This window comes from Eufriesea mexicana, unplaced genomic scaffold, assembly GCF_001483705.2.
Source record: "Eufriesea mexicana isolate 0111107269 unplaced genomic scaffold, ASM148370v2 scaffold500, whole genome shotgun sequence".
NCBI classification, from domain to species: Eukaryota; Metazoa; Arthropoda; class Insecta; order Hymenoptera; family Apidae; genus Eufriesea; species Eufriesea mexicana.
Genome location: NW_016908649.1, coordinates 329,373 through 355,407, shown reverse-complemented (window position 1 = coordinate 355,407; position 26,035 = coordinate 329,373). Strand labels below are relative to the sequence as shown.

Sequence of the window (26,035 nt, the reverse complement as noted above, 5' to 3'; positions counted from 1 at the left end):
AATTTATATAATCAGTTAATAGCATGTCGGTGCTGAAAGAATCATTTCAACTGAATAACTACATTCATATCTACATTCTACCATGGTGTATAATAATTTATACGTTCACATAGAAAATCATTTTAGTCCAATTTCTATAATCAAATTCTACCATAATATATAATAATTTATACGTGCACATAGGAAATCATCATCACACAGTTAGATTACTATGCTCCTGTGTTTTAAACAAATTAACCATAACACAATTTATACATTCACATAAAAGATCCCTAGCTTGGTACCAAAAAGAAATCATTTCAACCCAATTTCTTTAATCAAATTCTACTATGATATATGATAATTTACACATTCACATAAAAAATCACCATCATACACTTGGATCACTATGCATCAATTAATCACAACACAATTCATACACTCATATAAAAGATCACTAGCTTGGTACCAAAGGAAAATCATTTCAATTCAATTTTTATAACCAAATTCTACCATAATGTATAATAATTTATACATTCACATAAAAGGTCACCATTACATAGCTAGATCACCACGCACTAATTAGCCACAACAGAATTCATACATTCACATAAGAAATCACTAGCTTGGTACCAAAAAGAAAATCATTTCAACCCAATTTCTATAACCTAATTCTAACATGATATATAATAATTTATTATAATACATTCACATAGAAAGTCACCACCACACACAGATCACTATGCACCAATTAACCACAACAGAATTTAAACATTCACATAAAAGATTACTAGCTTGGTACCAAAAAGAAATCATTTCAACCCAATCTCTACAACCTAATTTTACCGTGATGTATAATAATGTATACATTAACATAAGGAGTCACCATTACATAGTTAAATCACTACGCACTAATTAGCCACAACACAATTCATACACTCACATAAGAAATCACTAGCTTGGTACCAAAAAGAAAATCATTTCAAAAAATTTCTCTAACCCAAATCTACCATGCTATATAATAATTTATAATTAAATACAATATTATAAACTGTCACTAACTTGATACCAAAAGAAAATCACGTTAACCAAATTTCTATAACCCAAATCTACCATGAGGTACAATAATTTATACATTCACCTAGAAAATCACCATCTCACACTTAGATCTCTACCCACCTGTATTTCCACCAAATTACCCACGGTATTAGGATTCTGTCGGCCATTTGTCAACGCGTCGACAGCTTCCATAGCATCGCAGTCATCTTAAAGAGTCACCAATTCTTGTCAAACACCGTCCCCATCGGCACCATCCGTCCTCGCCGTCATACCCAAACGTCGAACAAGCCCAGAGCAGCCGAACAGCTGTTCCACGTCGGACATTTATTCGAGTAGCACGCGTTCGGTTGTGGAGGCGGCTTAAAGTCGGCAGTATATTCATCGTCGCGGAGAAAAGTACTTCCTAATGAGCTCGGTCTTTTGCAGTCGGCGAGGAGAAGCGGCGGGCGGTTGGCCGTTGGTTCTCGAGCGCGGTTCCATTGGCCATTGCAAACTGAATTTCCGATAATTGCTTTCCGCACCGCCTAAAATGATAATTAAATTCCTGGTCGCGCTATTACCCATGGCAAGCCATTGTCGTCATAATGGCCTTTCAGGGAGCACCGTAAGGGAAGTCGTGGCTACATTTAAGGATGTTCTACAAACAACATCTCCCGACGGCCGCTGGTAACGAACAAAATGGCGCCGCCACGCGGCCGCCGCTCGAACCTGCGAAGTTACGTTTAATTAATCGCGCATTTATCGCACGCGTTTTGCACGCTCGCCTCGAATAGCCTGACCACGGCCGTTTATACCGAACAGTTGCGCCATACGTTGGAAAATTATGGGCCACACGAGTGCCGGCCGTGCTACGTAATGTGACAATCTTCGTCAACCTCGTGGGAAAGAAGCCTCCCGGAATGCGTGTTCGTTTATCGTTATCGAGCTACTCCAACGTTTACATTACGTATCTTTAACGAGAAATATGGATATTAATCTGAAGTGTAGTAATTGGAAGAATATAGTTGATATATTAGTATAATTGGGAAATAATTGTACGATATTTGCGGAATATTATTCAAATTATTGCAGAGGAACTTGGATGTAGCTTACGGTATTGTATAATATAATTTAAATCAGCGATTTCAACGTGAGCCTGTTGCCATAATAGTTCACTGTGATTCGTTTCTTTAATAAATACAGCAAATGTGTGTGATAGATTATACAATTCTTTTCTGGTTTAATATATTAATTATGATATCTAGTAAAAGTACGTGCATGCACTAATTTAGAATTTTGGAAGCTTATTAATTTAAACTTGATCTATATCCTACTGCTAAGACATTTCCAAGACTGTTCACTGTGCTAGTAAATGTGTATAGTAGATGATTGAAAAGTAATTGTATGATATTTGCAGAATATTTATTATTAAAATTTTGACAGAGGAACTTAAATGCAGCTTTTAGTATTGTATAATTTAAATTAGCGATTTGAATATGATCCTGTTGCCATAATAGTTCACTGTGATTCGTTTCTTTAATAAATACAGCAAATGTGTGTGATAGATTATACAATTCTTTTCTGGTTTAATATATTAATTATGATATCTAGTAAAAGTACGTGCATGTACTAATTTAGAATTTTGGAAGCTTGTTGATTTAAACTTGATCTATATCCTACTGCCAAGACATTTCCAAGACTGTTCACTGTGCTAGTAAATGTGTATAGTAGATGATTGAAAAATAATTGTATGATATTTGCAGAATATTTATTATTAAAATTATGACAGAGGAATTTGAATACAGCTTACGAATTTGAACGATTTAAATGATTGATTTCAACGTGATTCTGTTGCCATAATGGTTCATTATAACTCGTTCTTTTATTAAATCTGGTAAATGTGTATGATAGATTATATAATTGTTTCCTGGACTAATATGTTAATTATGGTATCTGATAGAAGTACGTGCATGTACTAATTTAGAATTTCGGAAGCTTATTGATTTGAACTTGATCTATATCTTACTGGCATGATTGTTCACTGTGTTAGGAAATGTGTGGATGACTGAGAAATAATTACAGGATATTTCTCAATGTAAATATAAATATAAAAATATGATATTTACAGGATATTTATTATTAAAATAATAACAGAGGAACTTGAATACATCTTTCCAGATTGAATTATTCATATTATTGATTTTTACGAGATCCATATTTTGCTACCATAGTAGATAGTTTTAAAGTGGTTAGGTTAACACTAAATCTAGCACAATCTAAATAACCGTTTTTCGATATTTAATTGAAAATTCTGCATTCAACATTGTCTATCTGCTTATATTTGTATTTCACTTTTCAATTTTTCCCTTGACATAGGTATCATCAAATTTCCAATATTTTAATTTATTCCATTTTCTTCGAAGTATCCCTTCTTTCACTTTTTCATCTGTTATTTAACCGGTCATAGTAACTTCAGTATTAAACAATTATTTCTTCATCTGATATGTTAATTATCGATATATTATACTAATCCAGAATTTCGAGAGCTTCGAGACTCCTTCACCAGAAAAATATTCTATTTAAAAAACTATACCAAGATTTCCGTAATCACAACTAATATCTACTTACACCCTAAGTCCCACTGTACTCCTGTAAAGTAAAAATACCATAGTAAATATTACCAATTTCAAAATTTTAAAATTTAAAAATTAAAAAATTCTACAACAACAATCTCGCTTAATCGTGCGAATAAAATTTCCGCGAATAAAATGAAACATAAAATTTAAGATTCGAATTCATCATCGCGTGATAGTGTTAATCCCGCGATTCTGAGAACCACGAAGGAGATCCAGAATCGACTGCTCGATTCCGCAATCGGGCTTATTATTTCACCGGTTCGCCGATAATTCGAGCAAGCGATCGAGGGTCATTGGAGTCTGATGAAACAAACGTACTCAGAGCCGGGGAGGAAGAAAATTCAGCCGGCAAATCGTGGAAAGTGTTTACCAGGGACGATTGGTCCTTCCAGGACAGAGGCGCTCGGATAAGGGGTGGCAAACCCTCGCAGCCCCCTCGCGTTGTTATTGTTCAACAGCTTATCGATTTGTCGCCAGTGGCCCTTCCTATTATATCCTGTAAACTTGACGTATAAACGGCCATTCTCCGACGTTGTATTACGCGGAGGCAGCAGGCATAGAAAGGATCCCTCTTAATCGGTGAGACGCGATACAACGCGGAACTCCGCGGCCGACTTGCGACGCGTGATACGCGCATTGTGAATCCCAAGGAATTGTTCGGCCCACGAGTTAATTTCCATTGACATTGTGTCTGCTCACGGAAAACCCACCCCCATCCGAGCTATCGATCAGGCCGAATTCAATGCAGACGGGGATGTTTGATCCTTTCAAGCGCGATTTGGTTTTTGTTAATGGCTTCGGACGATTCCAGCTAACTTTCGGCAGGATTTGGTTATATCGCAGGAATTTCGGGGAAATTTGAAGGAATTTCAGGTATATTGTGGTTTGGGAGAAATTTTGTGAAATTTAATTTAACGTTCTCGTTTGGGTTTGGGTTTGGGTTTGGGTTTGGTGATTTTTTGAATTGAGGATTTTGTAAAAGGCAATTTGGGTTTGGATTATTTTGTGAACGAAGATGGTGGGGCTTTGAGGTACAGTAGAATTTTTGTGGAATTTTATAAAGCTTCATTTGGTTTTGGATAATTTTTAAAATAAAGATAGTGAGTCTTTAAAGTACACTGGAATTTTTGTGGAATTTTAGAGAATTTAATTTGGGCTTGGATAATTTTTAAAATGAAGATAGTAAGTCTTCGTGGTACACTGGAATTTTTGTAATGTTTTATAGAGTTTAATTTAAGCTTGGATAATTTTTAAAATGAAGATAGTGAGTCTTTAAAGTACACTAAAATTTTCGTGGGATTCTATGGAGTTTTATTTGGGCTTTGTTAATTTCCTGAATAAAAGTAGTGGGTTTTTAAGGTACAGAAGAATTTTTGTGGAATGTTATGGAGTTTAATTTGGGCTTGAACTATTTTTAGAATGAAAGTTGTGGATCTTTAAGGTACACCAGAATTTTTGTGGGATTTTATAAAGCTTAATTTTGGTTTGGACAATTTTTAAAATGAAAGTAGGTTTTTATCCAATCTATTATATTCAGCATGATGCACCTAAAGCAGGCCACCTGAATAACTTGGTTGCTTGTAATAATAGAAAAGAAGGTATCAGGCAAAAATTGCTCGATTTCGAGGGGCACATAGTACAATATTGATAGCTTTGTGTTGATAGAGACGTAGAGAAGAATAGTACATTCTGAATATACTAAATTATTTATACTAAAATCACTCTAAAATAGCTGTGAAAAATTAAACTCTAAGACCATTCTCATAATCCCAGGGAGTAAAATAAATAACTAATTATTTCAAAAAACGTCGTTTTCTGGTTACAGTATAATGATGAAACTACATATATACATAGGTATCCTGTCATTTATTAAACGAACAAAAAACCAATCCAAAAAAGAACAAAAAAGGAAAAAATCATTAATACCACATTTAAATAACAAAATTACCATTTCTCTTCCATTTAACTCAAGGTGTCTCATTCTTTTATGACTCTTGACCATTTTTAAACATTATCCTCAATAATCTCCTTTCTCTATTTTTCCATAACCCCAAAAACTCGAATTTATGAAGAAAGAAGAAAAAGGATAAATTCATATTAAATTTGAGACTTTCTGAAGCTCCCAAAAATCATACTCCACCAAGAAACGAAATTCGTATTAAATTCGAAACCTTCCAAAACCCCTAAAAAATCACATTTAATCTAGAAACGAAATTCATATTAAATTCGAAATTTTCTGCAACCCTCAAAAAATTACACTCCATCAAAATACAAAATTCGTATTAAATTCGAGATTTCCCGAAGCCCCAAAAAGTCACACACCATCACAATACAAAATTCGTATTAAGTTCGAAACTTTCCAAAACCCTTAAAAAATTACGCTCCATCAAAATACAAAATTCGTATTAAATTCGAGATTTCCCGAAGCCCCAAAAAATCACACACCATCAAAATACAAAATTCGTATTAAATTCGAGATTTCCCGAAGCCCCAAAAAATCACACACCATCAAAATACAAAATTCGTATTAAGTTCGAAACTTTCCAAAACCCTTAAAAAATTACGCTCCATCAAAATACAAAATTCGTATTAAATTTGAGACTTTCCGAAGCCCTAGAAAAATTACACTCCATCAAAATACAAAATTCGTATTAAATTCGAGATTTCCTGAAACCCCCAAAAAGTCACACTCCACAAGAGACACTGCTTCCACCACGAGCCAAACTACAGCACCATCGACGAAGAGAAAAAACAATCGCCATTTTCACACCAACCATCCACCTACCCACACAATAACGCAGAAACGCGATACAATGCCGAATAGCCAAATCGATTGAGCAATCAGGTGCAAAAATAGCGGCTACAAAGTCGCTGTAAACTGCTCGCGTCGCTCCAACAGTGGAAAACAAAAAAGAAGGACGTGAAATACGACGCGATGGTTGGTCCGGACGTGCGAGGTCAAGATTTCTCATTCATCTTCGGCCATTCGTCTTCCTGCACCACCACGTGTTCCCACCTCTCTCATTATCAACTTCGATTCGGCTACGTGCACTTTCGAATGAACGAGGGAAAGTTGAATGGCGACCACGATGCTGCGTCGTTTCGTGCGATACAGCGATCGATCCTCGATCCGGGATCGATCAGCTGTGCGCGAAGCTGGTCGGATCAGGTGGCGCCCAGCGATCCGATCCAACGATCCATCTCGCGATTTACAGCGATGATTATTGCGCTCGTTCCCGGTGATTATGGCGCACGTCGATTTTCCATGGGGAGGGCAACGTGAAAGGCGGAGGTGCAATTTTAATATCGCCCGGCGGGGCTGTTGACAATGCATCGCAAATAGAACTGGATCGGCTGTTTGTATGTTCCGGTGTTTATTTGGACACGTTATATTATGTTAAATCGACGCGAGGACACGGAAGCCGGCTGCGATTCATTTTTCACCGTTAGCGAAAGGGTATCGCAAACAGGGGCTACACTTGATTGCTATCGATTATTGTTTTCGGTTTAACAGAGGTTGCAGCTGTCGCGATCGAGATGGATAAAATGTTTCCTTTCTCCGCTGGGTAAACGTGTATCGGAATGGGCAAATGTTCCGTGTCGCACTGGAAATCGCTATTTTAAACGAGATGCTTATAAATTTTATGTAGAATACGGCAGCCATTTTGTTCTTAGAAATATCGTTTCGTTGAAAAGTAGAGATTGAGGTTAATTTCGTGTGGAGTGTAATATTTCGTTTTACGTGTATTGTGCAGCAAGGAGAAACGTATATTGCTTGTCAAATTATTAGTTAATGTATTATTCTATATAATATTTATAATAGAATCTGATAAAAGATGTTATTTATTCATGGTACAATGTGTAAAGTAGAAAAGGGTATTATTTTATTTTATAAATTATGCTGGTACACTTAATAAATTACATATAGTATTCAATTTCATTAAATGCTATGTCATAAGAAGAAAAAGAAATATTTTATTAGACTAAAATGTATATTGCTTGTCAAATAATTATTTAATGTACTTTGTATATAATAATTGTAATGAAATCTGGTAAAAAATGTTATTTATTAATGGTACAATTTGTAAAGTAAAATAGTGTTTTATTTTATTTTATAAATTATGCTGGTACACTTAATAAATTACATATAGTATTTCATTTTATTAAATGCTATGCCATAAAAAGAAAAAGAGACATTTATATTATGCCAAAACGTATATTGTTTGTCGAATTTTTGTTTAATGTATTATTTTATACAATAATTATAATAAAATCTGATAAATATTATTATTTATTAACGGTATAATTTGTAAAGTATACTTAATAAATTACATATAGTATTTCATTTTATTAAATGCTATGTCATAAGAAGAAAAAGGGATATTTATATTACGCTATTTCATTTTCTAAATTATTTTATAATAATAGTATCGCAAAGTAAAATATTATTTATGTCTGTATAAAACTTGTTTAATGGAAGAAATACGATTAATTGAAAATATAGGTCGGTTTCATTATTTCTACGCGAATGAGTATGTCAACGATTAATTTAAATAGAATGATTTAATACCGTGCATTCTTGCCGTAATCCGTCTTAATTTGATGCAATTGGACTTGGTATATAAACATATTGTAAGAACGAGCGTTCGAATTTGCCGCGGAGTCTAAAGGTTAACGGTAAAGCCGGGCCGCTATTGGTCAGCCAATGAGGTGCCGTTATTACGCATAGTGAGCGTGGATGGCGCGAGGCGTCGCTAATGTTGCAGAGCGAACACGCAGCAGCGGCGCGCACAGCGCCGCGCATCGACGGAATAGAGCGAGACCGGACGTGAGAGAGAACGAGGCAGACTCGTTCGCGTTCCGCCGAGGTGGTGCAGTTTTCCAGTGTCGCGTAGAGTGTAGTGTTTTTCTTCCTTTCCCCCGTTTCCGAGCATCGAGTGTTGTGTGCGTCACGGTGAGGCGAAGCAGACCTATCCTCATGATTAAGGAGTGCATTTAGGTAATTAAGAATTTTCTCATACGGCCGCGCCCCATTAAAATGCGATCCTCGTCCCTTCGGGACGCCTCGCAACGAGGAGCGACTACGGTGCGCCACCATAGCGCACACGCCGTGCCGGTGTTATTACCGTCGCTTCGTTTCTTCGAAATTATCCTGAGAATTACGTGCTAGTCGTCGTGGCGGCGAGTGTTTCGTGAATAATCACGATCGTCGTTTTTCGTCTGGTAGATCGTGTGTGTCGCGAGATATCGTTCGCAAGGTGTGCACGGAAGTAAAAACGCCACGGTGCCGCCGGGAGGGAGACAATTTACAGCGTGGTGTGACGCCGCGTCAATGTCGATTCGTGTTCGAAAAGGTCGGTCGGCGGTTCGTAAGCAAACGGAGCCCGACCACACGGCTCTCCCTTGCCCTTCGCTGTGCGCGCGGACAACGTGTGCTACGTAGATACGAAAATAATGGTGCGCTCTCTGCTATCTTATCGTCGAGCGGTCGCAGAACAGTGGCAGTGAAGCAGTGTTTTCGTTGGTCGCGCGTGTATCTCGCGTTGTATCTTTCCTCGTATTTCGACCACGGTAATACGCGTCGGCTACGTAATTTGAACGGACATGAAATATAAAGGCGAACAGCGAGGAAGATAGGAAGCTGGTACTGGCAAATCGAACGATCGGTTCTTTTCCCCCTACTCCGGATATTAACGAAAGAGGGAGAGAAGGAGAGATACAGAGCGAGATACGTAGAGAATGAATGGCTGTGTGTGTGAGTGTGTAAGAGAGACAGACAGTCCTAGGCTCGCGATTGGTTTCTCTCGTGACTGTACCGCTTCTGGTCGTCGACTTGTATCTACGTACCTTTTTCCACGCACCCGATGCGCGCCACATATATACTACCAACGCGTGCTACTGTCTCTTCGAAACAATGCTGCTTTTCGCTCCATGCTTTTGATTCTGAAAGTGAAGGATGCCACTAATATTCGCAGACACCTTTAAACGTATTCCTTCACTATAAAATAGCTACGTGTATTTCTATATCACCGCTCGATCACGTTTTCCTTTAATCCCAGATCGAATTTCTCGTCATAATTATATACCGTAATAATTATGTACTCGTTTATCGGCGGACAGTGTTAAATGACGTTCTAATTAGCCACGTTTAATTCCTACGCGTCGGGACGGGAACACAGCTCGTGAAAGGGATAACACGTCCAACGTATATACGTAATACAAAATGGAATCGTAACGGGCCACTCTTTTTCTGCGTTACGGTTTATCTTCTAAATTCATAGTATACAAATCACTGGTTAAGCGGAATAACTATCGCGTCGTAAAACTCGTTGGGCGTTGCATTTATGGAAAAGCCGGTTCGCGTGTTATATAAAGACTCCCGGTTCGTTTGTAGTGCGAATGAACTGTCGGTGAAAGAGGGAATTTTGCACGAATCGGTGATAAGTTGGCGGCGGGGTGGGGAGGCGTTCCTTTTCATAACCTCAACGCGTTCGAACCGTTGAACGCGAATTCGTACCCAGGAATATCGTCCCGATAAATATTTACGATAAAACAGTCGGAAAGAAGGGAACAAAGAGGGACTGGAATACCAACCCGATGCATATTATATTTCATAACCGTTACAATCGCCGCGGACAGACACATGACTCGCGTAGTAGGGGAGAAACGCGTAGATTGACAAATCGTGACGATTCCGCGCACCGGATCCGTATGGATTATGGACGGATAGTGTGATTGCTTGAAATTAGTCGCGGTGGATCGTCCGTGAACGTTACGCAATGTCTGGTGCAACGACCTGCGCGCGTTACATTGGAAAAACGACGCTTTTACGGGTAAAGCGGGAAGAGTAGCGTGCAAGGATCGCGCGCTCGCCGGTTTCAAACGATTGGAGCATTCGCGTTTGTTAAGTTGCACACACGCAGAACGCGCGCGCGTATAACGGAACGCAGATTGCACTAAATTCCACAGTCCAATTGCATTGCGGACAGCAGCAGAGCGAAACGGTCACAGTCGCCCAGTGTATAGACGCGTGGCCGATTAGAAAGACAGTGAAGGCTAAATATAGTACGTTCGCGTTAACAGAGCTTTTCAATTTGTAATTCAGATATCTCGCGATGCGTCGTCGTCGTGGCGGTAATTAGCGGCGTATCTCGTGTTTAGCCGACGGACACCGTCGTCTGTAGAATTTCGGTGAACACGACCGCCGGAAGAAAGTTGCACCGCGGATGTATTTTCATTAATCATGCTTTCGTATTGAAACGGTTGGCAGGTCAGTGAAGTACGAGACATGGTATTTATGACACGAGTGCTTGGTCCGTTGGCGCGTCATGGATTATTCAAATCGCGTATTTATTTACTCTCGTCATACATTCTTTTTTTTTTCTTTGTTCAAAAATCGTATTTTTTTTTTTGTATCTTAAAATCAATTCCGATGAGATTATAGAGTTATATCGATTTTTATATATTTCTTTTTTTTATTTTGTATTGTATTCTGTTATGAAAAAAATGCATCATTCACCAGAGACAGCTTTTCTAAAAATTTGTTTTTAACTCAGGTGTCAAATATTGTAGTAGAGTTAATCGAAAATATTTCGGTGCACGAATTTTCCGAAAAACAATTTTTTATTTTCTCTAGCTTCGATATTTCATTTATTATTATTTTTTTTAATTCATTTCTGTACTTATAATCTTTTTCGAAATTAAGTCAGTATAACGAGGAATTAATTAAACTATCGAATTTCGGTGAAAGTATTTTTTGAATTATTTTATTCGGGAATTTATATTAGCCGTGCGAACGTTAATTAAAAGCAGCCCTATTTGCAATGTTATTTTCAATTAACGTGCTACACTTCGCTATATGACTATTCGCGATCACATATTGGATCCAGTGTTACCGATGATCGACAGAGATCGTGCTATCTGCCATCACGATCTATTACAAGCTTGCTTATGCAAATGGTGGATCTAACGAGCAAAAATATTCCTCTTTGATTCGCGTTGCGTGTTTTTATCAACTCGTTGGCATCAGTGCCATCTGTCAACGACACGGGAAATTCAGTGAATTGAAAAAAGTCGTATGGCTTGACGCATCGGTATTACATTATCCGTGTTTGTTCAGTTGTTGCTCAAAGTTTCATTGATCACAGAGATATGTTGCAACCGAGGAATGAACGTGCAGTAAATGTCACGTAGAATCGTGTAGTGTGAAATTACAGCTGTTTTTTTTATTCATATTTCGAAGCAACGAGTATTTTAATAAAATCCGTATTAAATGTAAAATAAATTTCAAAGTCTTAAACAAAAGTTGGTAATCCATAGAATATATAAATATTTGATAGGATAATCACGGTCGCGAGATACGTGTGTTCCCTTTCATATTTAGATGTGTGTTACATAAAAGCATTGAATATTTTTCTTCAAAATATTGGAATGAATTTTTGAAATATGCTATCTTGCAATATTCTCTGAATTACGTGCTTTCAGGAAACACCGAGATTACGAATTTTATCGAGAAACACGAATAACCTTAAAATTTCAAACAACACTGGATATATCGACAGATAATAAACATATTTCATAACGAAATTAATACGACGGTTTATTTAGTAATAATAATAGCAATTTATTATAATATTTGTCTCGAATTAATTAAATCAACGCACATTTTGTAACATTTGTTTTAACACGCTTTATCGCTTTTAATTGAAATATCCTTTAATTATTCTCTACTTAACGTATATTTAATTAAATTCGTCGAATAACACGATTTTACGTGACATTTAGAGTAGATGAATTCAATCATTTGTTTAAATATCTCTCGAATGTTCAATAATAAAACTAATTCTAAAATATCAGTAAATAAATCAACATCCGTTAACCAAAATAGCACAAAATTTTCACACCTGTATTAACCACGTAAGAGCAATTATACGGTCAAGAAAAATTGTAAAAGTACTTAAAGAATTTCATATTTCGTTCAAGAACTCAGTTCGACGGTTCAAATCTCCCGCGCCCAGGGTCGGCACAAATCGTGGCCGTTCGACGTATTCCCAAACGCACCTCGAGCACCAACCGTTTCATTAACCACCGTTTCCCGGCACACCGTGCAAAACACGCGTTAAAATCGAAAACCGATCTCATTGAAAAGATCGGCCGTCGATGTGGTCCGTGTAACCGGTGCAAAAGTGGAGCATGGGTCAATATTACGCGCTGGGATCGCGCGCGCAACTAATATCGCGTAGCATGTACGCGGCGTTATTGCGCGAAAATGCCCGGTAGCCGTTAGAAGAAGAAAAGAAGAAAAAATGCGGGATGCTAGCGTTCTGTTTCCCGATCGATATATCGAGCCAACGTTGAAAGAGGTCTGGCGAAGATAACCGTGACTCTCGGCTCTGATATGATCGCGTGCGACGACCAGTGTCTCTTTGTCGTGGCAAAGTGTTTTCGCTACGTGTATACACGACACGCAGTCAGACGTGCCAGGCTAAAAGCGCGTTCGCTGCGGACAGAGCAAGAAACCTGTCTGACGCACTTTTAGCGGCGCGCGCGCGGCTCGCGACGCGCAGGAGTGGGGGGCGTTGAGCCAGGGGCGCAGCATTGAACGCGGGAACCCCTTTCCGTTTCTAGAGAACGAAGCAACGCTTGTGTACGCCGCTCGACCGGTTTCCATGTGTATTGGGTGGTCCATTAGAAAGGGAACGAGGGATCGTTTCGTTTGTCGCGTTTAAGGACAAAGCGGGAAATGGTTTCGGGCGACGATCGGAGGAACGATTGTTCGCAGCGTTGTAATGGATGTGGGGTTTTTACGGCGTTATGAAGCAGCTGAATTCGAAGTAGTTTACGAACTAAACTCGAATTTTTTATTTTAATTTGAATAATTTTTATTAATCAGTGAAGAATAACGTCGATGTTTAATCAGGATTTTTATTAAGTTTAAAAGTGAGCTCGAATTAATTTTAAATTTCGATTATTATGTGATTTTAGTTGGAATAATTTTTATTAATCGATGGAAATTAGGGTTGGTAGGGTTGAATAATTGGTCGTGAATTTGCTCCTAACTTGATACGATTATTTTCCTTTTCGCGTTGTGTTGTGTAACACCAGAAATGATGGAAATTTTACTGGGATGATAATTTATGGACGAGCTTTTAATTGAATAATAGTTCATCAGTTGGTATAACAGTATTGTTCAAGCAACAATTGGAGCAATATGCTGGTTAGATATTAACGGTGCAAACAGTGATAAATCATGAATAGGTGCATTGGTAAAATACGACTAAATGAGGATAACAATTGTGCCAGATTTCTGAAATTGCCATTGTGAAAATAGAAACAGGATTTTGGGTGAATCCACATGAGCTTTTAAACCTTTGCTATTGAAGGATGGAACTAGAATAATTAATTAATTATTAATTATTAATATAAGAAATAGAAAAATAATTATTATTACAAATAAATTATTTGTTAGCAGTACAACAGTGCAATAATAAAATAAAATAGTACGGTAATAAATAAAGGGAAATAGGTAGGAAAAATAGGAAATAATTTTAAAAAAGATATCGTTACGTAGGGACATAATTTTTATAGTTATCGCTGGTTTTTCGATAATGGATTCATGACTGACGTAACTGAATAATTGGAAAATGAATAATGGGGAAAATTCAGCCTCAGAAATTTTATTTCCAGTATACACGTATAGTATCTCGTGAATGATCGATTGTAAGTGGATCTTTATTACAAATCATCGATGGAGGTATATAGTAACATCTGAGAAGGATCTAAATATTTCCAGTTTTATTAATACATTTTCCTCGTGAAGCTAAATCACTTCATTGTATTCGGGATAATTTAATCATTTGTTTAACATGTACGTTGGAACTGGTTCCAATGTATCGCAATTTATAATTTCATGACAAATATAAATATCAGGAAGCAGAACAATTTGGATGGTAATTTAAATCGCTGGCATACCAGTCTGCAATTTGCAATATTGAGACATCAAATATTGAAAAGATCCGTGTTTTTAAAATTCTTCTTCTTTTTTAAATACTCGATAAAAATTTTAAATTTCGAAATTTTTGGGAATGAAAAATTGCAATGGTTTATTTAGTAATATAAGAAATCAATTATGTATATGAAAGAGATCAATGTTCATAGTCATTCATAATCATTTTTCATTGACAATTATTTATTCTTTCTTTCTAAAAAAAATGTCTTCTTTTTTAAATAAAGATTGTAATTAAAAAATTATCGAAATTTTGTTAGAAAAACTTTCAGTATTTAATTTAAGATATTAAGAAATTAAATACAGAGATTAAATACTTTTTAATTATTTTTTATTTGTTTAGAAAATCTGTTTCTTCTTTTATCGAAAATTCTGTTGAAAAAGTTGGATATTTTTAAAAATAAATTCTGTAAAACTTGTTTCAAACAATTTGATCAGTCGGATTTATCGACGTAAACAATAGAATTAAATACGAGGATCAGATAATCTCTCCAGCAATTTGTCAGGAAGGAAATCTTTATCTAGTATGCAGGAAAACATCCAGGTATTTCCATCATTGTAAATGCAGGATTAGTCATTACTCGAAGACGGTAGTAAAAGGTTACTATGAAGAATTTTGAACTTCTTTATCCTTTTACATAAATGGATCAAGGAATCTGAATTCTTTTCTTTCTCCTTGGGACTAAAATGGACGTACAACTTTCCTCAGGGAAAATCTGTTTACTAGTACTTTTCTAGACCTTTTACATTCCTTTGTTATATAAATTACCTGATAGAAATCGAAGGTCTAAACTTAGGTATGAACTGACCTGAACAGGGTGGTATAAAATAATACAGAATACCAATTTATTGGACCAATTGTCAAAGGTTCTTTTTACCTAGTTTATTTTTCAGGATTATTGTTCACTCAAATATCATCATTGATGAACCTGAAATTTTTCAATTGTATCTCAATAAAAATTAATATCAATCTTTCCAAAAGTGACTAGGAAATATATAGGTAATTGTATCTTAATCTTAATAAAAATTAATATTAATTTTTCTAAAAGTAGCTGTATATTTAGAATTATATTACAATAAAAATTCATAGTAGTCTTCCCAAAAGTAGCTATAATATTTAGAATTATATCTCAATAAAAATTCATAGTAGTATTTCCAAAATGGCTGAATATTTCCAATTATATCTGAATAAAAATTTATATTAGTATTTCCAAAAATAGCTACATATCTATAATTGTTTGTCTCAATAAAAATTCATATAGTCTTTCCAAAAATAGCTATACTATTTAGAATTATGTCTCAATAAAAGTTCATAGTAGTCTTTTCAAAAATGGCTGAATATTTACAATTATATCTCAATAAAATTGCATATATAATTATGCATCTATAATAATGTCTCAATAAAAATTCATATTAGTCTTTCATAAAAATTCATATTAGTCTTTCCAAAATAGGCTAAACATTTACACTTATATCTCAATAAAAACTCATATTAGCCTTTCCAAAAATAACTATGTATTTTTGATTATATCTCAATAAAAATGCATATTAGTCTTACCAAAAATGGCTATATATTTAGAATTATGTCTCAATAAAAATTCATAGTAGTCTTTCCAAAACTGGCTGAATATTTACAATTATATCTCAATAAAAATTCATAGTAGTATTTCTAAAAATAGCTTTATATTTAGAATTGTCTCAATAAAAATTCATAGTAGTCTTTCCAAAACTGGCTGAATATTTACAATTATATCTCAATAAAAATTCATAGTAGTATTTCTAAAAATAGCTACATATCTATAATTATTTATCTCAATAAAAATTCATATTAGCTTTTCCAAAAATAACTATATATTTTTTTATTATATCTCAATAAAAATGCATATTAGTCTTACCAAAAATGGCTATATATTTAGAATTATATCTCAATAAAAATTCATATTCTTTCCAAAAATGGCGATACATTAAAAATTAACGTTAATCTTTTCAGAAATGACTGTATATCTGCAATAACTATAAAAGCAATGTAGCCTGAAACCGGTCACTTTAACCGGTTTGGCAGTACTAGTGTTAAAATGGTAGTAATCAATTGCAGTTATGCTCGTTCGATAATGGGGCTAATTGTTCGACGTTTCGTTTGATGGTATCTCATATGGTATCGGGACCAGCATAAACTTCATTTCGCTGTGTGTTCGCTCTGTATCGAAGCTGGGTTGTCCTTCGGAATAACTAGAGTTCCTTTCTCTGTGTCACGGTTGCTGTTGATCTAATTTGTAATCGATTCTAAATTTGTTCAAGCGTTTCTAGTCACCACCAACATTTTATTTAAAAAATTCACTCCCTCTTGTTCAATCTTCGTTATGAAAATCGCCTAAAAATTAATTTTAACTTTTAAAGTTTAACAACTTTAATCAGGTGTTTCCAAAATGATCTCTTTGCACCAAAGATTACCTTTGGATATTAATGGATTCCATACTAGGACTCAAAACTTATTAATTTAAATAATTATTAATACTATACCAACTAATTTCTAAACAAAAATTCTTAAATTTTAATTTTTCACCAAATTTCGGCTAGCTTTCGTTATATTAATCTGTCATTAGTGTGGACAATTCAAAATTTAAATTTAATCTAAATTAATTTCATATTAACACAGGTATCACTGACCTGTAACACGTGTCTGAGCACAGTAATTAATTAAAGTGGTATGCTGCAAATAAGGTAATATATATAATCACTTTTCTGTCTCAATAGAAGTGAATTTTACCAAAAGGAATTATACTCTTTGAATAATTAGGACACCTATAAATTTGTTTGCTACTTACTTTTAATAGTATGAATTATCCACACAATTTTTCAAATTTGCTATGAGATTTTATATAATATTTAATTTCAAAAAATTTTACAAATTTGTAATAATATATTTAATAATATTAATTTGATAATAATTGATTAATAAATGATTTTAATATTATTTATTTTAACATTATTTTATATTATTAATTTAATATTATTATTTAATATTTTAATAATATTAATTTGACAATAATTGATTAATAAATGATTTTAAATAATTTTCAATGATTTTAAAATCATTCTTATAGGAATGCTTGCAATAGTGCAGTGTTCTCATAGTTGAGCCTCGATTAGGATTGTACGCCATTACTGACGTTGACATTAAGTAACGTGCAACTTTTATTTATAGTTATTTGAGTCGGCTGGTTGAATTTATTTCAGTTCAACGGATCCTTCTTAAGAAATATTCAAATTAGTTTCTCGAATGGCTCGACTGACATTTTCCCCCTTACTACGCCGTGACAATAGACACAGAAATTATTGCATTACCTGCACGAGTTCCTGATTCAGATGCCAGGTATAGTCATTGAATTTTCACCCCTTCGGCTTATACCTACCATTCTTTCTTCATTTCTAATTTCCTTTTTCGACTGAAGAATGGAGATAAATAGTTCCTGTGTACATAAATGGTCGAATCTAATCAGTTACAGCTTGCAATGGGTTCCCAGTGGCGTAGAATGTTTCGTCTTTATCGTTAGCGTGTAATATTAGACCGAGAGGAGGCGTTTTAGTGATAAATCTGCTGAGTGATGACGTTACTGCGATATGGGAAGTTGTTGAATTTATTATTCATACGTATTTTAAGTATTTCACAATCACCGAGTAAGAGAAATTAACAATTTTTAAATAATTAAACGTTTTTTTAGCATTGAAAGTGAAATTTATATTTTTAAGTTACTAAATTTATATTTTTACATTTGTAAGTTAAATAGTATCTAAGTTAAATTTATTTAAAGAAGTATGTAAAGTAAAATGCTTTGCTTTCTCTCAAGTGTGACTGGCTGCTAGATATTTATTCTATCCTTGATCTTTCATATTAGATGTTTAATAACATGTGTATAAATAGCGTGTTATGTATAGCAATAAAATAATTAAATTAATGAAACAGGAAATGAAAATAAAATTTTGTCGAAGAAATAAAATATAAATTTCCAATTTAGCAGAAATATTTGAATTATATATTCCAAAATTGTCCTATTTTATGTACGAAAATTCCGAAGATAGTGCAGGGATAAGGAAATAAATAAAATTTTACTAAAGGAGATTCTGTTCTCGAGAGTATCGATTTTGAAAATTTGCCAAATTCGTCTATGCTTGACTTCGATGTCGATAATCTATCGATAATAAACCGGTAAAATAATTAGTAATAAATTATACGATTAATCATCTTTGCGAACGTATAATCACGAATAAAGAGGTTATAGTATCATCGATAGTATCATTAATTCGTTTTCGTGTTCGTCGTTATTAATTTTATTCTATTTATTTACTCATTTTATTCTATTTATTTATTAATTTCATACTATTTATTTATTAATTTTATTCTATATATTTATAAATTTACACGTGTTAGTTACTATGGATAGTGTTATACCCCATGCAACGCCCTATATGAGACACTAGGCAGCGCGCTACCGCCATCTATCCGCGATCTTCCGCTAATCCTTCCACTAGCGAGATCTTGTAAATACCTGCCTTTATACGCTCTCTTACATAACTCTTATCCGGTGGCATCTGGTGGATGCAAAGGGTTTTACGTATAAAGAAATATGTAGGCGGTCTTTGTGCTGGAAAAGCTCGTCTTAAAGGGAAATTGACCTTTACCGTACCGTTCCCAATAGGGGATCGCGGAATCTCGAAAGGGACTGGAACGGTAAAAGGCAGGGCCGAGGCAAATTAGATCGAACACGGACGGGTGGCGCTCGTTGCGTTGTGTCGCTTTCATACTCGCCCCAGCGACATTTCGGTCGCACTTTTAAGTATTTATCGCCTGACCTGAAAACTGAACGCGCGAAGCCCTAGCCTGGAAGCATTACACTTCATTTCCACGGAATGACTAACATTTCGTAACCGTGAATCCCTTTACCTGCAATACTTTATTAGCATTTTATTGTTAGAGCTCTCGCGAGCGAGCCTCGTAACCTTCTAATTCGTCGTGGGCAGTGTAAGAAGTTTTAGAAGCTTTGTGCAGGTTAGAAATCGGCGCGGATTTCCGCGGGAGTGGGGGTAGAGCTCGCGTGACGGGCACAAATTATGCTTCTCGCTTCATCTAACAGGGGGAAGCAGTGGAGTAGCGTCGTAAAATTTATCGTGTCGTTACGAGATTTTTTTATTTTTTCCTTTCAAGTGCAGCACTGCGTTCGTGAATTATTCTGATATTTTTTCCCTGCGGCTGCTAAACCTTTTTTTTTTTAGATAGCCTGTGGTTAACGGAGATGCAGGATCCGAGAAAGAATTTATTTTAATTAATTAAGCGAAGTTGTAAAATTTCTTTATGGTGTTCAAATTTATCGGGATAAGATTAATTAATCAATTCGTGAGAAAGAATTCCTTTATCGAGGATCTATTATAGAGGAGGTTAAGTAGTTACTATTTGTAGACGAATTATAATATAATAATTTATGATTATGTTAAAAAAAAATTATTATATATTTCATTTTTGAAAATTAGATATTTTGAGAAATATTTCTCGCTTCTCTTTTTTCCTCCACCTCTTTTGTTTATTTTAATGCCCATAATTTGAAATAGTGTTTCGTGTATTGCTATTTATAATTTCATTTGGCTCTAGTTAGGAAGCTCTTAAAATAGATTTTCTTACCGTGGGTTCTTATTTGTTATGCTAATATTTTGAATATATATGATCCAGTTTTTCAGATTACATCCTTTGGCGAAATTTACGTATTTTAAATAATAGCATATATTTATGGCTGTTTGGGACACCATTAAAGATAAGCAGTACACTAAATATAAATTACATTACACGATATACATTGCTGTTAAACTCTTATTAAAGACGATAAAGGTCAGAATATTTTCAAGGTACGTGTTCGTGCTTGAAATACAAAGATACCGAGATAATTTTTGAAAAATATTTTTCCCCTTTTTCGATCTTTATATTTTTAAGTCTTTCACGTATCATAATTACAAAGCGATACATAGCTCACATGCTAATTAGCATCTACACCGTACACGAACCATTTGATCGCACACAAACAGTGACTAGGGAAATTTCGTGATCTGAAGGACACAAAATAATAACATACAGCAGTATGACCTATGAAATTTAAAATCATTGTATACACCAAACATAACAAGGTTGCTTAGTTTTCGTTTTTAATAGTATAAATAACAGAGTACTATAATTAATTATCAAATAAATCACTATTAATAGGTATAATATTACTTATTCATAATGAATAAAAATATGCAACAGAATTTCATTGGTATAAAATTAATTTTACACTTTGAAGCAGTAACAGGTCCCAATTTTGAATCCTTTTAACTCTAAATACATTCTGATATATAATTTTTGATGAAATAAGTATCTTTTTATTCATGTTAGTGCATTTTGTTAAAAATCTAACTAAATAAATATGTCTCTTCAGTTTTTCAATTTCCAACTTTAATTCACACTGTTAACTTTTCCAAAATGATTTTAAAAATTTAGTTTTTATATGATAAATATAATAGGTCACATAATGAATAAAAATATGCAACAGAATTTCATTGATATAAAATTAATTTTAGACTTTGAGCCAGTAACAGGTCCCAATTTTTAATCCTTTTAACTCTAAATACATACTGATATATAATTTTTGATGAAATAAGTATCTTTTCATTCATATTTGTGCACTTTGTTAAAAATTTTTGTAAAAAAATATGTCTCTCTTCAGTTTTCCAATTTCCAACTTCAATTTACAGTGATAACTTTTCTAAAATGATTTCAAAAATTTAATTTTCATATGAAAAATATAATAGGTATTTCATGTTCTCTTAAAGTAAAAAATTGCCAAATAATTATACTTGCCAGTGAGATAATGGCATTTGCCAATTCGCGCATGAGTTATACCTTAATAATAGAAATGCTGGTTGTCTAGCTTAGAAACTAGCGTTCTATAGCTATGGTTCTCAAGACGTCCCACACATGTGCAAAAACGGCACACGATTATTGAACACATTTTTCCGTCCCGTTACCGCAGGGTTTCTTTGTCACAGAAAGTTATATTTAAGTGGCTTCTATACACGTGCCCGTAATGAGGAAGCGGTTCGTTAGAAGCAACAAAGAACAGACAGCCAATGATACACACAGCTCCGCGTACGAGCCTTGAAAATAACGTCAATCCAACATGGAATTGTCTTGGTGCCCAAGGAAAATCGTGACGCGAATTACCTGCTAAATACACGGATCCGTATTAGGGTTACTGCAGCGTTAAATATTTTTAAGCATTAAAAATCCTGAAATTGAAAATAAAAATAAAAATAAAAATAAAAAGATTATATACTTTACAATAAGAAACTAAGAAATTATATATTCAAATAATTTAATTACTCGAGTAAGCTTGAAAGAGAGTCTGTCTAAATTAACTTGAATAATTCGAGTGTTTTGTAATTTCCTATTATTATTGTTTAAAATCGAACGAGCAACTCGAATGTTCTCAAGCTGTCCATAATAATTAATAATTATATAAAGAAACGATAAATTGACTTTTATCGATTTTCTGATTTTTCTGTTGTTTGGTGAAAAGCAAATGTTTTCATAGTACATGGCTGAAAAGGAAACTACGGTTGAGTAATTAGCTGGGAAATTATGTTTATTCTCCTGCTTGTTGACATAGGTTGATTTTGTGATAGGTTAGTATCTCTTATATAATTCAGCAGGCGAGTATAGGCATCTATAGTAGCAATTATCACAGACATGAGTTCAAGAGCATGGACATATTCATTTGTATGCCCGCTTTAATACATTTTCATTTCAGTATTCGATTGAATATGCTCATTGTCCACGCGTGTATACAAGGAAGGTTAAGCACAGTTCGACTCCTTTCTCCAGACTGTTTGGTCTACTCTGCTTCGCGATGCGCGCGCATCTCGTCTGTTACACGCTTCCCGGAACGCTGTGCGCCTGCGCAGGCGACGACGGCAGTGTTTGTTTGACTCGTATCGTCGCGATTGCTGATCGCTCGGTATTTACAACGATTTCCACGTAAATAGAATCAACGCGGCAAGGAAAACGATGGAAACGAGTTGGAAGTATCGTTAGGAAGAGTTACGATGCCTCGAGGTCCTGTAGGTTTTGTCAGGGCCGTCGAAATCGCGTTACGTTTGTCCGGTAATTGTATTTCGTTTATTTCTGAGAGGCTTTGATGTCGGGCCGGTCGTTTGGGTGTAAGATATATTTGTTCTTCGCCTCTCGACTTCGTCGTTAGCTCGACACTGACGAATCGGTGAAATTATGTTAGTTTTGCAACCCAGTTCCCCATGATACTCAGAAATTCTCGCGTTGGATCCGTTGTTCTCCCGACAACGAGTTTGTATTTTAATTTACTGAACTGGGCAATGGCTGAAATTGTACGTAGAGAATTTTACAATGTTTTTTAATTTCTTTTGGGTTTTCTTTTCCTTAACTCCTAAATTTGGGTTTAATTAAATAGTTGAATTAACTGATAATATTTCAATAACTTAAATAACCGATAATTGGTAATATTGGTAATATTTTTAAAAAATCATTTTTGTCATACAGGGTGTCTCAAAAGTAAGATATAAAATCTTGAAATCTTACGGTATCTACTTTAATATTTTTATTCATATGACTGTAAATACAGTAATTATTATAATCTATTAAATTATTTTTAAAAATTCTAGTAACTTTTAGAAAAGATTCACGAGTCGATTAAGGTGTATTGCGCCGTCTAGAATGTTCTTTTAAGAGATAAAATCGACTCGATCTTTATCTTTGATATTGCAGGCAGGAAAATATCTCGAATATTCCAGGCCCGTATGTAACTACTGCAAAACCAAAGACAGGCGAAACTAGTTTGTTATCTTAAAATTGTACATACTATCTTGTATATAAAATCATGATCAGTAGAAGTCCTATCTTCTGGTACTAACTAGGGAAGTTGCTCAACGAGATTATACTTATGTTTACATCATGATACAACATATCTATTCTACAATCAACATTGATTTTTTTATCAATGCAAATGATTAAATAAAGAAAATACATATATATAGTTATATTGAATAAATAATTAACCTCTTACAATTTAATAATAATTACAAAAATTATTAATAATAAAATACTGTAGCATGGTGATAAATAAAATAAACTTCTAGCAATATATGCAGAAGTGTGCATGTCACTCCTAACTAACACATAGAATTCATTAAATTATTAATAATTTTTTCATTATAATTTTTTTCATTTTTAATATTAGAGATCAGAATTTTAATTATTTATTTTTATATATATCCAAGAGTACCAACTAAATTTTTCTCAGGATATATTTGAGACAAATAAAGGTTTCTGCCACCAAAATTAATGACTATAATTATTATACAATTGATAGAAAATGTTGCTAATATTTATAATTATAAAATATAATATATTTGTAGCATTTGTAACATTATAATTCTTTTAAATATTCGTCTTCATACTCGTGGTTTATCACACTGCTAGTTTATTATCGAATAGCTGTTCGACTAATGTTTGCATTCAGATAAACAGAGATAATAGGATAGTGGAAGAGCCAGGCACACAGTGACACTACTGCTAAGTACTATTTGAATAAGTGGAATCTTTGCATCCGATTCTCCGCCTTTTGTGGTTACATAAATACCCTCCTATTATGCGTTTTCTATCGGTATAGATATTCAGCAAGATGAACGTAAAAGCCAGTTGATAGTTACTGCTTCGTCGATGGATGAAATCAGAAGGTGACGAGGTGAATACCTGGTCTCAAACAATATTCTGAAAGCTGAATACGCTTGATCGATTGCTGGTCACGTTTGCTAAACTCTCTTTTAAAATTCTACACGACCAACTTCGAAATTAACCCTTTGACTATTCCAGACTTTGACACACACCAGGCATACCATAGGATAGGAATCCATTTGCGATGTACACTAGGAACGGTGAAACTTTTCGTCACGTATGCATTTCTGAGGAATTATTGTGCATTTAAATAATAATCGAAACGCTTTTTCCAACGTAATTTTAATACAAATTAATTTTTTAATACATAAATGTATTAAAATAACATTTATTTCTTTTATATATTATATTATATTATTTCGTTAAATTGTTACTGTGCATGGTTAAAATTTAAGTATGCTCAGTAGACAAAGGACTAACCCTTTGCAATCCTTTGTCCAGTGTGATTCGAGATCGGTTTTTATCACAGGAATTCCAATGTCGAGTTATACTCGACGTTTTTCGATTCTTTATTTACTGAACAGGAAAACAGAAAATAGGTAATTACTTGGGTTACTTAAATTCGAAATATTTAATTTCGTAATATTAATATTTAAATTCGTAATTTAATATTTAAATTTTAATATTAAAATTTAAAAATTAAATTCGTAATTTGCTAATATAAGTTGCAACAATGTTTGAGAACTGTGTTTAATATAATTAGTTAACAAAATTCTAAAATAATTGTAAAATAAATGGTTCTAAAATAATAATAGATATCTACAATTAAAATAATTTTGAAATAAAATAAGTACAAGGGACTGTTCTATGAAGTAAATTTTAAATGAAATACTTGGAATAGTAGGGAGTTATTGGCAAGAAAATTGAAAAATAATTCGCAGTACAAAACGTTAAGAAATATCTTCAGTATACGTTGAATTTTCATCAGAATTCTTCGAAAGGAATGCCCACTCACTGTCTTTAATTATTATTCTTTTTCATATCGTGAAATGCAAATGAATATTTTCATTTCTCAGTGAAAAATCACTAATTAAGATTTACGTGACAGAATGAATATGCTATTTCCCAAATTCATTTCCTCTGATATTGTAAAATAAATTTTGGTTACATGATCTTCATTTTACATTCTGCATTTATTTTCTTACAAAGATATTTGATGTTTGATTATATCATTTTTATATGTGTATATTTCTTCCAACGTTCCTACAGTACTATAAATACACCCTGTATATAGATCCATTATTACCCAATTATGCGATAAGTTTATAGTAAATTGCAATGGTATGTCATAAAGTTCTTGCAGTACTTTAAACACTCTAATCCGATATTATCCACTTATATGTTGAGTGTATAGTAAATTGTAATAGTGTATCATATAATTATTATAAATATCATATTGTAATATAACAAATTCTGCAATATGATGTGAGCATTATAATTTAGTAATGATAATAATAATAACATCTTTTAATAGTAGTACTAATAATTATATAATGTAAATCATTTAATAATAATAAAAACAATAATAATATACGTTTCTGCAATAGAAACACCAGTATAAACCTGATACAGAGTCCGCCTATGCTG

General features: G+C 33.9%; 1 protein-coding gene across 3 annotated transcripts in view; it reads left to right on the top strand.

The window, feature by feature from the left end:
• The first annotated feature begins 8,345 nt into the window (after positions 1–8,345).
• Positions 8,346–26,035, top strand: part of mub (poly(rC)-binding protein mub) — a 99,243-nt gene continuing 81,553 nt past the window's right edge. Inside the window, exon 1 of one of the 3 annotated variants that reach the window (XM_017897470.1) lies at positions 8,346–8,652. The gene's annotated coding sequence lies outside the window, so the exon portion shown is untranslated. The remainder of the gene's footprint in view (positions 8,653–26,035) is intronic. The other 2 variants (XM_017897471.1, XM_017897472.1) reach the window with 2 other exon arrangements.